The sequence below is a fragment of the Falco rusticolus genome, chromosome 2 (assembly GCF_015220075.1).
Source record: "Falco rusticolus isolate bFalRus1 chromosome 2, bFalRus1.pri, whole genome shotgun sequence".
NCBI lineage: Eukaryota > Metazoa > Chordata > Aves > Falconiformes > Falconidae > Falco > Falco rusticolus.
In genome coordinates this window covers 107,140,138-107,156,882 of record NC_051188.1, presented here as the reverse complement: position 1 = coordinate 107,156,882, position 16,745 = coordinate 107,140,138, and the positions used below count along the sequence as shown (strand labels likewise).

General features: G+C 43.1%; 1 protein-coding gene across 1 annotated transcript in view; it reads right to left on the bottom strand.

Moving 5' to 3' along the window:
* Positions 1-16,518, bottom strand: part of NRIP1 (nuclear receptor interacting protein 1) — a 79,898-nt gene extending 63,380 nt beyond the window's left edge. The window contains 2 exon segments of the mRNA XM_037377846.1: positions 9,321-9,405; positions 16,380-16,518. The gene's annotated coding sequence lies outside the window, so the exon portion shown is untranslated.
* Between the last annotated feature and the right edge of the window lie 227 nt (positions 16,519-16,745).

Here is a 16,745-nt window from a genome sequence, read left to right as displayed (position 1 = left end):
ACCTTTCCAATAGTCTTTCTCCTACATACAGTTTTGATACTGAAGCACAGTAACTGCAATATTCAGGAGGATTTCAGTATACTATATTACTTTTCTGAATTATTTAAACAATCATTGCTATTTCTACAGTCCAGGGCATCTTGTCAGTGTTCTCTGAATCCTGCAGATGATCTCCACGTGACATGGGCAAGTTTAAATAAAGTAGGTTTTCCACAGAAATAAGCTGTATGATACACATGGAACAGATGCATTTCCAAGCAACTTTCTTTACTCAGCAAGGAAGGGCAGCAGGTGAGGAGACAACGCACCCTGACTTACGCCATCCCGCTACAGGGAAGGGACTTTCTGCAGAGGAACGGAGCAGGTCACGAGAGACAGTAGCACCACCACGGACAAACCTGACAAAGTGCACCTGCCACAGCACCAAGCAATAAGCTAACAAGAATTAGACGAGATAGCAGATCTACATGTGTTTATAGCCCATGACTCAACTTTCCCTCCTGTACAGTGACCTTTAAGGAGGACAGGAAAAGGAGACGAGCATGTTTATATGTTAAATTCATACAATCTGTTATCCAAAAGAGTAACTGATCTCTGAAGACTCCAAATGTACTTAAGTAGCAGAACAGCAATGGCCTACGTTATCCCCAAAAGGCTGCAAGAGTGGAAATTTGATTGTTTCCTGTGCTCCTGGTATCTTGTGAAGCATGTGCAGTTTTCCTCAAAAAATAACAACAAAGTCAGAAGGTAAGAGACACAGAAATAGCGTGATCATCAGCACAAATATTTTAAGACTTGCTTTATTGCTAAAGTTCAGTTTTGCAGAAACAAAACACAACTGGCATTTGCATAGATGAGGCTCTGAAGACCAGAGCTAGAGGAACCGTAGAGCACTGTAACCCAAAATACCCAGCATTACCCCAAAAGTTGTGTCCAAATACTGTTCATCTCTCCTACTGCGCATTAGAATACTTTGAAAACAAAACCAAAGCAGGATAATGCAAAAGTCAAATTGCCTGGAAAGCCTGAAGGACACACTGAACAGACCCTTTTCCCATTTAGGGGATTCATACTAGAAAATGACTAATGATAATATTTGAGGTCCAAAAGATAAAGTTTGGGAAAACGGCCTTTTATGCATTTCAGATCAAAAACCAGTTTGGCTATATTCGTGCTGAGATAGCCATAGGCATATGAAAAACTAGCTTTAACAAAAAAAAAAAAAAACCACACTTGTGAGCAAGCACTCAAGACCGCTCTGTTGAAGAGCTGTATCCAAAAGGAACGATCAAACTTTCATGTTTGGTGCTGCACTCCAAAGACAAGCCAGAGTTCAGTAAACAGTATATGCGGTTCTGCACAACCTTGTTATCTTTTCATCTTGACAGTTAAACCAACGTGGAGGAGTGCAAAGAGGTTACAAAATGCTATCAGCACGGTTTATTAAATGTTCCTTTTGCATTTGTTTTGAAATGGGATAAAACTTAAGGTAGCAGAGAATTAAACACCAGTAAGTTGAGAGGATCAGGACTGATTCTTGAGATATCATCTTGACCTCCAGCAGCAAGAGGAAATTTTTCTTCAAGAAATTTTGCACTTTTATGGGGCCACTGTTGAGCAGTCTGAAGCAGACTTGCTCTTAGTATGTTAGCAAAGAAAAAGTAAATGGCAGAAGTGCATAGATTCTTCCCTTTTTTCCCATAATTACAGCCTGAAGTAACAGATAAAGAACACTGTTCAGCTCGTTTTGCCTTTCCACCCCATAACCATACACAACATCTCCATTATCAGGGAGTGAATTTCACAGACTTCAACATAGCATCTTGGAGTTCAGATGAAATTATTGGCTTTACTGAAGTCAACAGCACCATTTCTTCCAATTTCAAAGGTGAAAGATTTCACACTTAGCTGTGGCATTCCTCCTCCCCACCACTTTTAGATCATTACATTCTAGTTTTGAAGTTTAGCTTCTTACATTCCTTCTCATATCTCATCCATGAGAGATTTTGTTTATCTCTCATCTAGAAGCACCTTTAGATTACTTCAAGTAATGATTGTTATGAATTCAAGGAAAAAAAAAAAAAAAAAATCAAGCTATTGCCCTAGCTGCACATTTAGGAAGCAGAGACTAGAACCTGAAGCCTTCAGTTCTTCCAAAAATGGGAGGGAATGATGCTCTTGGGCAGGGGTCCTCAAACTACGCCCCGCGGGCTGGATACAGCCCCCCAGGGTCCTCAATCCAGCCGCCGGTATTTACAGAAACCCCCCCCCGCCCCCCCGCCGCCAGGGGCTGGGGGGGAAACCAAGCAGCCGCAGATGACTGCCTGCCACTTCACCCGCGCGCCGGCCCCCTGGTTAAAAAGTTTGAGGACCCCTGCTCTTGGGTATCTCCACAAGCTAGAAATATTCAGATAAGGCTATTCATTCAATTACTCAGCCTTTAAAGGATATTCTCATTGTTGCTTAATTTAGCACATAAAATTATAGTAAGCAGAAAGAAGTTAGCTACCTCGAACAGTGAGGAGCCCATCCATGTACCACTTGTTACATGAAGAAAAATGGCAGAAGCAAGTACTCTGCAAACCAACGCCAACACAGCCAGCAGCTCTTGTTGCCCAAATGATTCCAGAAAGTGCTGTGCATTAGGAGTTGTTTCCAATTTTCACATAGCTTTGTTCTTCCCCACCAAACTCAGCCCAGTACAAGACTGGCAGAATTGGACACCATCACCCACCGGGGATGTCTGCTTCTCCGGCTGGGAGCTGCATTTCTAGAAAAATGGCCACAAGCAGGAGATGAAAAAGGTGTAAGAAATAAGTTGGTTGGTTTGCTTTCATTTTTTGCATGATGCTTCTCATGTACTCACCTTTTTGATGACTACAAAATCTCCAGAGTGAACGGAAAAAAACCCAACACTCAGGCAAGCAATTTTTTCCATAAGTAACTATATTCCAACAAAGCTGAGGGCTACAGACTAGAAAATGGTAGGCTTGGCCCTGTTCTTTCTACTGCCTGAGAAATGAAGGCAGAAGCCAGTAGCTTGATGCTCTTCCCTGTTTCAGGCTGCTTTTTCACCTTATTTCGGCAGCAGTGGGCATAAAGACAAAAGAAACACCAAAGAACAAAGCATGAATCCCATTCTGGCAAAAAGAGGGAGAGAGAACAAAAGACTTAAGTGGAAGTGGATGGACTACTTATAGCAATTACTGTTAATTATTTCTGCACTTCCTTCCTTAATGTAGCTCCTTTCCTTCACAAAGGCCTACAAATAGTTCTGAGAGGTTCCCTTCCTAGAAAGGAGAGAAAGGAAAACTGTAATAAGACTATGCAATGAAGATACAGTTTCCCAATAATGCAAGCTACAGGAAACACATGGAGGTCAAATAAAACTATTATTTGCCTTTTCAAACACTATTTTCTTCAGCTGCTAAATAAAAACATTATGAAGCCATTTTACACAGTAAAATTTAACCTTATATTAACCTTCCATATTAAGTAAACAAACCTTTCTAGCCAATAAGCATCTCTGTGAACTCTCCAAGATGATAAGCAATACCTTAATTACATTCATTTACATGACTTTGAAATTGTTCCAGACCAAAGTCAACAACTACAAGGTCAGAGAGTATGGAAATCTAAAATAAGGAGAAATCCATAGTCGGCCCGTTCACAGAAGCATGATGAGGCATCCTTTCTACCCAGTTTACAAAGGGTCAGGTACACCAGCCCACTGCTCACCTTTTCATCATTTACATGGAACACCGAAGACCAACTGCATCCTTTCTTTTTCTGAAGGCTACTCAAAGTTGAAAACATTGGACACTTTAGAATGGGTTTTAATGCCTAATGGCCAATCAAGCTGTATGAATATCCTATGCAAACATTTTATATTCTGACTGAAAGGCACAATACAAAAGGAGAGATACGTTTTAAAAATGCAGCCGATAACACTGACAACTACAGAATATTTGGTACAGTGCTGTTACATTCAGTAATACTGAACTGCAGAGTTTTGCTAAGATTTATCCAATGAGGAAAGTGGAACAGTAGAAGAGAAACCACCATACTGACTCTACAGCGCTGTACTTCATGAATTGCGCAGACTAGGAGAGAAGCCCAAGCCTAATAAAAAAGTCACTGCCCAGACTTCCACTGTCATCAACAAGACTAGACTATATCCTTAAGATAAGAGGAGAAAACATCCTGCGTTTAGTCCCAAGTACAATCTTCATCATGCTACCTGAAAACCTTCATTATGCCATTGTCTGTGCCATGCTCGGAGCAGGAAATGCTAGTTACGCTCAAGCAGCAATTACAAAGATGTTGACAATGACTGTTGCAAGAGGCTTCATTAAGTACGTTCTGCCCTGAAACAGCAGAAAAGCAGACGCAGTGTCCATCCCATTCCCAAGATATTAGATAATGGCTCAGGTATGATCAATAGTAATCAAATTAGCCAAAATAAAGCATGCATGCACACTGCACTAATGGATCGTTTCAGGATTATATTTTGTGTATTATAACCACAAAAATATTACAGATATGCATATACAAAAATCTAAAGTACAGCTTTTGGACTTAGGCAATCCCACATCAATGCACTACAGCTGACAACATTTTCTTAGTATTAAACTAGATAAATCTCCCCGCACCCTCACTTTACTAGCCAAGCACTTTTTCCACAACTCTCAAGCCAACAGCCTCCTGCAATTTAAGTATGATTTAGTGCAACAGAAGCAATGAGTATTATAAAATTTATGCTTGTTCACCTTCTCTCCCCACAGAGAAGGGCAAGATGTTTTTTCATGTAAATATGTATTAGATCCAAATCATTTAAATAGATATTATTCCATAGAGAACATGATGCTGCATATGCCCATTTCAGCTCCATGTTACTAAATAAACTGCAAGATAATGATGTTGCCTTGCTCATCCTAAAGGACACCGAAAATATTTCTAAGCATTTCAAACAGAAGTAAAAGGAAGAGACTTTCACAAGAACAAAAGAAAAAACTAAGGTGGCTCTTACAGAGCTAGATAAGGTGAAGAGAATTTACTCAAATCACAAATTAGTAAATCTCTTCAGGAACAGGCCACAGCCGTTAGAGCAGAAGTACAGCTAAGGTACACGGAACAGACTTTATAGTATGAATATCAATTCATTACTATCTTCAGTTTTTATTTTTATTTTCTTTTAAACAGAGCAAGGAAAAGATAATCATGTTTGCAAGGAGAAAAACCAAGAAATTTTAGACATAAGTAATTTAAAAAGTTAAGGTAGGAATGTTAAATGCAAGGCGCCGAATGTTAATTTCATGCCATTTTATTTCTCAGTTATATTTAGCTACAAGTGTCACTGCTTGAATGGAGGAGAGAGGGAACACAGGGAAAACTTAATGTCTTTCAAAAATGAGAGCTTTAAGCGTTACTTTTAAGTGAGCACATATCTCACTGCTTTTCAGGAAATACAAAAGGAAGTAATCTGTATGTTACCACAAAGTACATTTATAGTTAACAATTTAACTCAAAATCATGTATGTATTTAAAAAGCAAGGAAGACCTTCATTGGTCTTGAAGCTATCACATATCATTTGGGCCACAGTCAGTTATCTTACAATACAGTCTGACCTCTACTTGATTTTAAAATAGGATAATCACCTTCAACTATGTATGAACCTTGAACATTATCAAAAACAGTTTTATTGCATCAACGATTTATTAATAGTCTTATATTAATAGTAATGTAGCTTTGACTTTACAAAGTCATAAAGATGACGAGAAACATAGTCAAGACTTAATTGTGCTACCTATTTTATTTTAGACTTATAAGGCAACCTCATGATACAATCAGAAAAACTATCCAGAGAGTAACAGCTACCAAGGAAAAAACCAACAAAACGCATAGGTATCATCTCAGTTCAGCAGCGGAGCGGGAACAACGCAGAGAGCGTAATGAAGTCAAGATAAATACGGAAACCTTTGAAATACTGACATTCTCCTTTAGCCAACCATGCCCCAAACTGGAAAACTGCTCGTGCCAAGGCAGGTAACCTCCAGACAAGCACATGAACAGCAACTGCTGTAAAGAAGAGGCAAGAGCCTTACGCAGGAGCACATTAAGCTAGATTCCCTTTCCAAGCAAAGCACTGCAAAATGACCAAAGCCTACAGGCTCAAGTTCAAAACAAACCTGATGAAGGAGGAAGTGTTCCTCCCAGACCTTTCTGGTTCAAAACACTTGCCGCAGCAGCCCTGCCACGTTCTTCATGTTGCACGGTCACTTTTATAGCTGTTAGCCCCATTACAACACAGCTGACAGTTTAAACAAAGAGCAACTAAGAAAGTACAATATTCTGTAACTGGCATTTACAGCATCGGCCTTGGACTTCTAATCTGTACAAGACGGGCACACAAATCAATCTATCAGCTCATAAAGGTATGCTTTTTAACCTCCAAAACAGATGGGATTGGCCAGAAATGTCTGGCATGTCAAACTGCTAATCACTGCTGCCCTTTGCACAAAATAACCCACTTAAGTTGAGGCATGGTTGCACTGTAACAGACATTAGTCTGTGGGAAACCCATTTAACTGTCACATACTCCCGCCACTCCTGCTCTCCCTTAATTAAGCCTAATGCCTTATGCTTTGACCTTTTGTTCTAGCCTATTAACCCTATCTAGTACAAGTTCAAATATGTTAAACTTAAGTTTGCTGTAAAATATTAAATGCCAAGCTACAGAAAGAATGAGGGACATTTCTCTACACTGCAATCTCTTTACCAAGCTTCTTAGGCTAACAAAATGGAAGCACTAAGTTGGTCCCCAAAGACAAAATACATCCAAAAGCCAAGCAGTTTCACAGGGGGAAAAAAAAAAAAAAAAAAAAAAAAAAGTGGGGTTTCTTCCACTTGCATAGCCTACTTTTCCCTCTTCAGAGGAGAAAAGAAGGGATGGGGAAGGGGGGAGAAGGGAGTGAAACTTCAGTTTGCAACTTCATATCCTCAGGCTTTCAGGTTTTTATCCAACAAGAAAAGCACGTATTATCAGCCAAGATCATACAACAGTCATTTGCTGTTCTCTCAAACCTATCATTAAAAATAAGGCATAATTGGTTTACAGTGTCCAATTCCTCCTCAATTAAAGGCTGCCTCAGCCAACCTGGCTCACGCTGAGTCACAACCTTGTTCTTTGACAAGACAATCGCAGCTGAGAATTAAAAACTAATAGTAAGTGTATCTTCTCATGAGTTGCATCTTTTGAAGTTTCTCAGACCTGAACAGTGAAGAGAGCATAATTTATCAATTTTATCTTACTGCTACAGACTTTTCCCTTGATGGAAGCTCAACTTGGCATGACTGCCTTCCCCTCTTGTGTCTCTTACTTTACAAAGGTTACACAGTATGATCAAGATCAACAGTTATTTGCAAAGCAGTACTCTTTTAGATAAAGACCATCTTAATGGTCCAGAAGTGCGACTTAAAACAAGAAATCTAATTCCAGTGACAAAACCAAACCTCTGATCAAGACAGAACTCTACTGCACTTCACCCTAAAGCTATTCACAGTGGTATGCAAAGCAAATGTGTATACCAACACAGGTATTTACAATTAGTTCTTACAACCAATAAACAAATCTGTTCCCTCCCCGACAAAAAAAATCAAGACATAGCACGTAACTGCTCTATAATGTTGGTTAGCAACGGAAAAACCTATGCAAACTGTGTCAGGGTTGCCAACCACGTATAGACAAACAAATTTTCTCAAATCTTTAGCTTAACCACCTAACTGACCAGCTCAATGTCTGGTGTAAGACCCTTATTTACAGTTTACACTTCCGCAACTCTAAGTAGAACTGCTTTTAAACAGAGGTGACAATCTTAAAACAAAGCTTTGAATCACTTTATTTTTGAAGATGTGAAGGACTTAAAAAACCCTGACTGCCACAAAAGCAAATGCCTATGAAGTTCAGTTAAGGCTGTATAAGTGACCATCTGCTCCTGAGCACAATTCTCAAGTTTTAAATAGCTGATTAATTAATAATGTTTTAATTCCAAAGTGTATATCTTACTGATTCTGAGACCAGCAAGTAATACAATTAATCTTCCTGTAAATACAATTGCTCAGACAACTAAGCAGCACTACAGCAATGCCATCTTTTTCTGAGGACTCAAATAGGAAACATTAGGAGGGACCCGAGGAATGAATCCCTCATCTTGATTTCCCTTTGCTTCCAAAACACTGATTGGATAAATGCAAAGCTCCTCAATTTAAAAAGTGCATGTATTTCCTAATGATTTTACTTTGCCATATTCTACTGTACCAGAGATGCTCAAACAGCAGTACACAGACCAATGCTACAGCCACATGCAGTCAAGCAACACATGGATTAATAAAAAAAAAGAAAAATACATCCTTGCATCTGCAATCTGTGTCATTAGAACTAATATGTGAGAAGTTTTGCAGGCTGGGATTTGGTATGACTGCTTACAGCTTCTGGACCTTCCCTACTAATGCTCAAACGTTGCCACTGGAGGCAATGCAAATGAGTCCTAAGAGAGACCAGAAACAAAACAACAACTGCTTGTCAACCATTACACGCCCAAATTGTATTCTTTATGCTCATCAGCATTCTCAAGTTCTTAGGCATGCATCTAGGCCCACCGAGTACAGTGGGGCTACTCAAGTGAATGAAATTACTCACAAAGCAAAGTGCATATACATAAGCAATCACTGGACAACACTCAGGGAATTATTCCCCAGTATCAAAGAAAAATAGGATTTAGGAAATGGGAACCAAGGGAGCAGATCCAAACAAAATGACAGCGGTGCTAAATGTCTACAAGCCATTGTAATGTAATATCTAGTAATGATTTCACTGTGACAGTCCCTTGCCACAGAAGCTCAATTTGGATCTGTTTTATTTAAAAAAAAAAAAAAAAAAAAAAAAAAAGAGAGAAATGGTAACAGTAAGTTTTATTTAATCTTCTCTTTCACTCTGAAATTACATGTAAATCAAGTTCTTCTCTATTTAGCAGCCACCTCCCAAACAAGTAGGCTAAATCTTCATGACTTACCAGTGAATTCCATACAAAAAGTTCAAACGCTACTGAAATAATTATTTCTCTTTAATCAGCATACACTAAATAAATAAAGAAAAGTCTTACAGCAAAATAGAGGGATTAACTTGAAAATTTATCACTTAAACCATATTACAATCCTAGAAGACTTACACATAGCAGACAGTTGTCTGACAGATTTGGCAATATGAAGAAGAAACCCCAAACCAAACAGACAAGGTAAATAACCCCAACAAATTATTTACCTTGAAAGTGGTCCCATCAGGAAAGCTCTTCCTTCAGGAGTCCAAGGATGCATTAATTTTCTTCCTCAACAATTCCATGTTTGATCTGAAAAGAACAGCAGAAATCGCCCTATGAAAGTCCACGTACCAATTTTTCCTATCCATTGTCTCTCTACCTACTCTCTTAATTGCTGTTGTAAAGCAAGACTTTGTTTTAGCTAGCAAGATCTGCAAACAACATTTTTATTTCAGATGAAAGATCTAACTCTCAACTTCAGAAATCAAAAGCTTCTGAACAGAACCATCAGTAAAACAAGCAGAAAGCAAATTGTGTTGTCTAGACTTGTACTAAGTGGACAGTATTTCTGCAAGAACAAAATCCATGTTCAACTGATTCAAAGCCATAGTCTTCTTTTGCTTCCTATCATTCAAAAAACAGCTGTCATACAAAAGCCTTCCTTCCTATTTAGAAATTACTGATACTTCCACTTAATGAATGTCAAAATCTTATTTTGTAAAGAGCCCCTATTAATTTAAATATATAAACACACAAGTAAGAGAGCATAGTATAACTGGTGAATGTAATGCTGAACACCACAAAATTAGTTAGAAAAAACTAAACCAGTAGAAATTATAATATTTGCTCTTAAGATATTTAGGGATTAAATAGTATATAATACTATAGTTAGAGTACGTTACCCACCACAAGCATCACCATAAAAATTCTACTCAGCACTTCTCTGTTATTCCTAAATCAACTTTTGCTAAAAGATGCAAACTTACAGCTAGCCTAGATCACCATGATTTGTATTATTTCAGCCTTGTTCTTGTGACTAGCGTCATTATTAAAGATTATATTAAATTTTCTGTCAGTCAGTTACCACCCAAGCAGCAAGTTTATCACGCATAAAGAGTCAAACATAACAATAAAATACTAAAAAACAAACAAACAAAACACACACTCACAACACAGACTTTCTCCCCTGTCTGGCTGAACTTTCCCCTCCCCTTACCTGGCAGAGGAAGAGCTCCTTTCTTTTCCACACCTTTAAGCTTGTTCTCACAAAACCCACGACATACAAAAGCTTTTTAAACACAGAATTTCTCTAGCAGAGAGGACCCCAAAGAGAGTATGCAAAGGGGAGAGGGGCAGTGGGGGCTCTCAGCAGTTCCCCCTTCTGCAAAACCACTTGGGTTAAAGCCAGCTTAGAGAAAACATCTAACTCTGCAGTGTGCTCCCTGGGGAAAAAAAGAAGAAAAAAAAGAAAAGAAAAAAACCAATACAGGTGTCAACAGACAGGTCATCATCCAAAAAAAGACCTATTCAAAGCTGTCAGGTACATGAAATAACAGAATCATGCTGGACTACTGCCAGCATAAAACCCCAACAAAAGTAATGTATCCAATTAAGTTGAAAAGTAAGTAAATACCCTGAAATACTACCTGCATATACAATTTCAAATCCTTCCCCTACATTCGTCGGGGAAGGAAGAAAAAAAAAAAATAATCAGTTTGCATCACAGAACAGTAGCCAATCCTCAACATTTGGATTCCAGGCTGGGGATAAATCCAAAGCTATCACTGCGGTCAAAATAATGAGAAATGATGGGTACAGTGACAAAGGTGGTAATAAACATAGTTCAAAGCCTTCCCAACCCTGTTTCACTGAAAGGGCAAATAAGCTGGATGTGGAATCTTTTGTGACCAAAGGAGAAATGGGACAAGAGGACCCCCCTTCCTGCAGAAGGAAGTAGCACTCAGGAAAAAAAAAAAAATATATATATATATACACCTTTTCAATCCACCCTAATTTGAGAAAAAATTGATTTCAGTATTTCTGTTCTATATAATAGATGCAGACAAAACACTTTCTACCAGGGGGGTGGGGGGGCACAAGGAGAGGGAATGGACACACCAAACACCACCACCCCACATTGTATTCCTATCAAGGTTCACTGTATAGGCAAGATTTCCTTTAGGTCACCATTAAACAGTCTTTTTTGCATTGTTCCAAGTGACTACAAAAGGCTTGTAACAGTTCAGAGAAAAGAGAACAAAAGAATTTGTTATTTTTGGGGGAAATGCCGTATTTCTTCAATGATGTTTCAAAAATAATAGAAGAATTTTTAAAAGCTTTTCCAGAATACTACTTTATTCCCAGAAACATCAGATCTGGATCACTTGTTTTGCACACCTTATAGATTTTTTTCTAAATGTTGATTTGTTTCGTATTATAAATTGCTGAAAGTGGGATAGGTGATGCCATGAACAATACCAACAGACCAATCTCCTGGGCCAAGAACGATCATTTCTTTCTACCTCTGAGGTAAGCCCTGCCTTCTGTATCACTGAAAAAGCCTTTCCAATTTCCTTCCCCACTCCATTTTCATAGTGGGGTGCGGCACAGAGAAGGAGAAAACTCGTAGCCACGACTTTTAGTTTGCTGTGAAAAAGTCAGCACTGGAGCAGCATAATCAGCCTAGCACCACGAAGAACAAAAATACTGTTCTGCGAGCGAGACGTACTGCTTAGGCACGTTTCTACACAGAAATTCATTAAAGTGCTTCTTGGGGCAAATCAAATACTCCCTTGTTTGTTTTCAAGTAATAGTTTAGGTCAAGACTGGAACATGTTACATCTAGTGCCTGACCTCTCATGATGACTCCCTCAACTTACTTTTTCGCAAGGGGGAAGAGCAGTCCATCAGAAGTCTTCCCCAACACTGAGATTCTTTCCTACACCAAATTCAACCTCTTAAACCAGTGACTAATAGAAGGTCTGTAGCGTCTGCTTTTAATCTGATTTTGTCTATAAGCAAAATCGGTTTTCCTCTGCTAAAGACCTGCTATTTAGAAATAAGTGGTATGAAAAGAGAGTTTCTCTCAAGACAGGCAATTAAACAGGAGCAGTGAGCTCCAGTAACAATTTCAGTAAGAGAAGACTGTGCCAGGAGGGGTCTGACCCAACGTAAGATGGCTAGCAACTGCTCCTTCCCCTTTCTGCACATGAATATTTATTTACATGAGTCTTAGTTCCTATTCTCCTTCTTCAACCATCAAGCCAAGTGACCTGCAACAGACAGCCAAATAAATTACCAAATTAATTCTTTCAAGTGCTAAATAGGTCCGTTAACACTTCTAAGTATTTGAAATAAATAATCCAGAAACACTAAAGCACAGGCATTCATCTTTACTGAAAGAATCCCTCTGCCTGCTTCTTCTGAGGCAGATCTTCCCAACGGAGAACTCCCAGGAAGTTTTTACGCGATCACAGCTGTCCACCCGAAGTCCTGCCTGCCCACCACAGCGCGCTATTTACTGATCCGGTATTTTCAAATGCAGCTAGTAAATCCCTAAGGCCGCAATATCCAAAAGCAATGCCAAAAGCCTTTTAAATACTCTCCCCGTAACTTTCCCCAGGCCTGCCACAGGCCGGCCAGCACAGCGCAGACGGTGACTGTTCTTATCGTTTTGGCCTGCTGGCAGGAAGAAAGAGCAAACCACAAGTGCTGTTACCATTAACCTTTTTGTCTTTAGTTTCAGGCTGCTTAGGCAGACTTTCAAGTTTACAGGCTTTTTTTTAAATCTTTTTTGTACATTTGCGCATACTCTTTCATACCTTTTCCTTCTGCTCAGGCTTCATTCCCTACCTACATTATCTTTCCACTTGCTTGTCATTAAACCCCCGCTGAGCAGTAATGATTTATACTTCAAGATTTGCACTTCTTGTCCCAAAAGGGTATTTATCCTTTTTTAATCCGTAGGATAGGTATCCTATTTATCCCACCTATTGCTCTGTCACCCAGCCCATCGCTCAGCACGTGTCACCCAGCAGGTGGAAGATCAGCCAGGCTGAGCTCAGGCCCCCCTGCCTCAAGGACCCCCCACACGTGGCAGCTCGGCCACCAAAGCCCCACTAGCAAAGGGGCTTGTGCCCCCCCTGCCAGGTGCCCAGCTGGAAACCCCACGCTCTCCCCAGTCCCCCTTCTGGAAACCCCACGCTCTCCCCAGTCCCCCTTCTGGACCCCCTCCACTCCCCATACCTTCACATACAGGAAAAAAAAACGCAAACCATCTGGGTTTTGAGGTTCAGGCAAATCCTGAAAAGCTGTTCTAAAAATTAACAAAATTTTACAGCCCTTGTGCCTTCTCCGATAGCCCTGCAAGGAGGTTTCAAGCACAACCCTTGAGCAAGACAGCTGACTGTGGGAAATGCAACTCCCTGGCTTTGCCTTGGGCAAGTTTATACATGTGCTCGGCACAACGCAAAACATAGTTGATCTTTTAATATAGTTATGTCCCACACTGTCACTGGTAAAATTAACAGTGCTCTTACTGCTAACAATAATACAGTTGGTATTACAGAAACCTTCTGCCAATGTTCAAAGCCAGAAAAATAAAGTTAGCCCTGAAAAGACAAAATAAGCTTTAAGCAAGCAAACCTTTGTCAATTCTTTTAAACCAATCCCACATTAAGTAAAACCTACAGGCAAATATGATCACCGTAAAGTTAATTCATGTTTGAGTTTTATAACCTTTAGTGAATCACTTCAGAAAAAAAGAAAAAAAGAGAAAAAAAATTCTCCTTGACGCCTTTTACAGAACAGATTCGCCCCAAACACAGCTATCAAACACTGCTGGTGATACAGCCAGTGCTGAAGTCACCCATTTAAGTTTACAATATAAAAATATTAGTTCACTTTTACTTCTTCATCAACATAGTTTTTATGGGTATAATAAATTTTGGTTAGCATGTCTTTCACTTTCGAAAAAGAAACAAGCACAGGCAGCAGAGAGGAAGGGCATGTTTTCATCTGGCAATTTTCTACCACAAGACTAACAGAGGGGAGAAAAAAAATAAAAATCCATCCAGTACAGTTTGGCATTTCACAGCATCCTGTATTCTGTGCATGCATGGTCTATGGAAACCTGAAAACGACTGACAGCTCTTGCTCACTGGGTAGCTCAGAACCGTAGGCAGGTCCAACAGGAGGTCAGATTTCACCCCTACCTGAAACACGCAATCACTACTCCTTACCTCTCCCATCCCACTCCACGGGAAACGCATGCCCTTACGTACTCATTTCACTCATGACAAACTCACTGTCTTGCTTTGGAGTCAACGTCAACGCTATCTTGAGAGACCATCGATAACATAAGTCCAACTTCTCGACCACAAGTTTGTGAGGACAGTTGTCCCAGACAGCAGAAGCCCCAAAACTGCCTGAACATCACTCCAGACGATAACTTTTGCCCTCCGAGATGTCAACTTTTGCTGCCCGTATAGCGACAATTACGCAGATGCCATTAAATCAGACTTTTAACCACAAGATATGCTCAGCTCAGAAAGCTTTTGTCACACGGCATCTTGCCATGTCACTTTTTAGTGTGTTCAGTCAGCCCTAGAAGCAGTAAATCGCGTTTCGATATGAAAGAAAGATGTTTTCTACCGCTCGCTCAGGGATACACCACCCCCTTTCCACAAGCGACTGCTTCTTCCCCACGGGTCTTCGTAGGCTGGATTCGCACTCTTTGTTAAATAAAGCTTTACAGTATCTCTGAACATTTATAGTGCCATGACTCAGTTAAATTCTAATCAGCCTGTGAGCTGTTAGACACTGCAGGCAGGTCCCCTCAAAATAAAACAAGGAATAATACAGTCTCCAGATTCCAGAGAGATGAGGCAGAAGGGGACAACTTCCACTTCAGCTTTCCTAACACCACCAGAATCCCAGAGCCAGAAATCCCACCATTTTTTTCAACATCTTCAACACGTGTCAAGCATTTCAGCCGAATTCTTCCTGAAATTAAAAACCTAACCGACCGCCAGGATCCACAACACGGAGGGAAGAGAAGGGGGCAGCGGTGGCGCAAGGCTGCTCGCATGTTACACCAGGCTGCCCCTCATTTTGCCCACACGCCGTTTCTTTGGGTCTCGCTGCCTTCCAACTTCATCACCAGCTGCCCCTTACAAAGCACAGCCACCATCAGCACGCTCCGCAGGGAGAAAGGGTGGGGGATCACCTTTAACGGGCTTCAGGGACACAAAAACACGTCTGGAAAAGTAACCTTTAGTCTAGAAAGGCAACAGCGACGTCCCTGAGGAACCCGAAGCGATGAGAAGGCATCTTTGGGGGAAGCAGGGAGCCGAGCGGCGCGCTACCGCCGAGAGGCAACGGGGAGGCAGGCGGCTGCCGGCGGGCAGGTGGAGGTGGGGCGGGCGCGGCGGGCGGCGGGGGGGGAGGCGAGGGAAGCGTGGCCTTGCCCGCAGCTGCTGTGGAGGCGGCCGGGCGGCGGGAGGCGAGCGAGGCCGCGGCCGGCGGGGCCGGGTCTCCCCGCACCCCCGGCGCCTCCCCGGCCGCCGCAGCCGCTGCGCACCGAGCTTGCGGCGCTTTAAATAATTCACGGGCGCACACACCGGGAGGAGGAGGAGGGTGTCCCTCCGAAACGGGCTCCGAGGCTCGCGGCCAGCGCTGGGGAGAACAGTGGCGGGTCTCGGGGGTAGCGACGAGTAACTTTTCCGTCCCTCCAGCTCCCCCAAACCCACCCCGGCCAGACAAACTTTCGGCTGGCACCGGGGGCGGGGGGTGCCGGAGGGGCGGCCGCCACCGGAAACGGCCCCCGCCGCCGCGGCCACCCTCGCGCCGGGCTCACCCCGGCATTGTTCCCCGCCGCCGCCTCCCCGCCCGGCAGCGCGGCCCCGGCCCGCCCCGCTCGGCCATTTCCCCCGCCAGCCAGCGCGGCCGCCGGCGGGCGAGCGCCGCACTCACCCCGCAGCGGGCCCGCGCACCCCCCCCCGCCGCGGCGGCGGCTCCTCCCGGGCGGGCTGCCTGGTGCCCGCCGGCCGGCCTCGCCTCCGGGAGAGGCTCCGGCGGCGGCCCCCGCGCAGGCAGCGGGCGGCCACGCGTGCCGCCCCGGCCCAGCGGCGAGGGCTCCGGCGGCCGGTCCCGACGCGCAGGTCCGGGCAGCGGCGGCTCCTCACGCCGAGCTGGGCGGGCGGGTGCCCCGGCTGGAGGGCAGGACGCGCCGCCCCCGCCCCCCTCCCATCCCCGCGCCCATCCGCCCGTCCCCGCGCACATACACGGCGAGGTCCGCTGCGCTCCTCTCCGCGCCCCTCCGCGGCTCGGGGCTCTGCTGCAATGCCTGTGAGGCTGACTTTCAAAGCCTAACCCGCAGCCGCGATCCTCCCCGCCTTCCACCTCGCCCGCCGCGGCGCAGCCCGGCCCCTCCCCGCACCGCGCCATTCATCTCTCCAGCCAAGTTTCTTAACCCTTTTCTAACCCCGGGCGGGCGGAGGGGCGGGCGGGGGGAGGGCAGCCCCGCACCCCCCGCACCCCGCCCGGGGGAGCAGCCTGCGGGCCGGGCTGCCGCTAAACGCGTCGCACGTACGCAACTCGCGTCGCCTCCTGCCCTCTCTAATTAATCTAACTGAAGGCGCAGAGCCCCC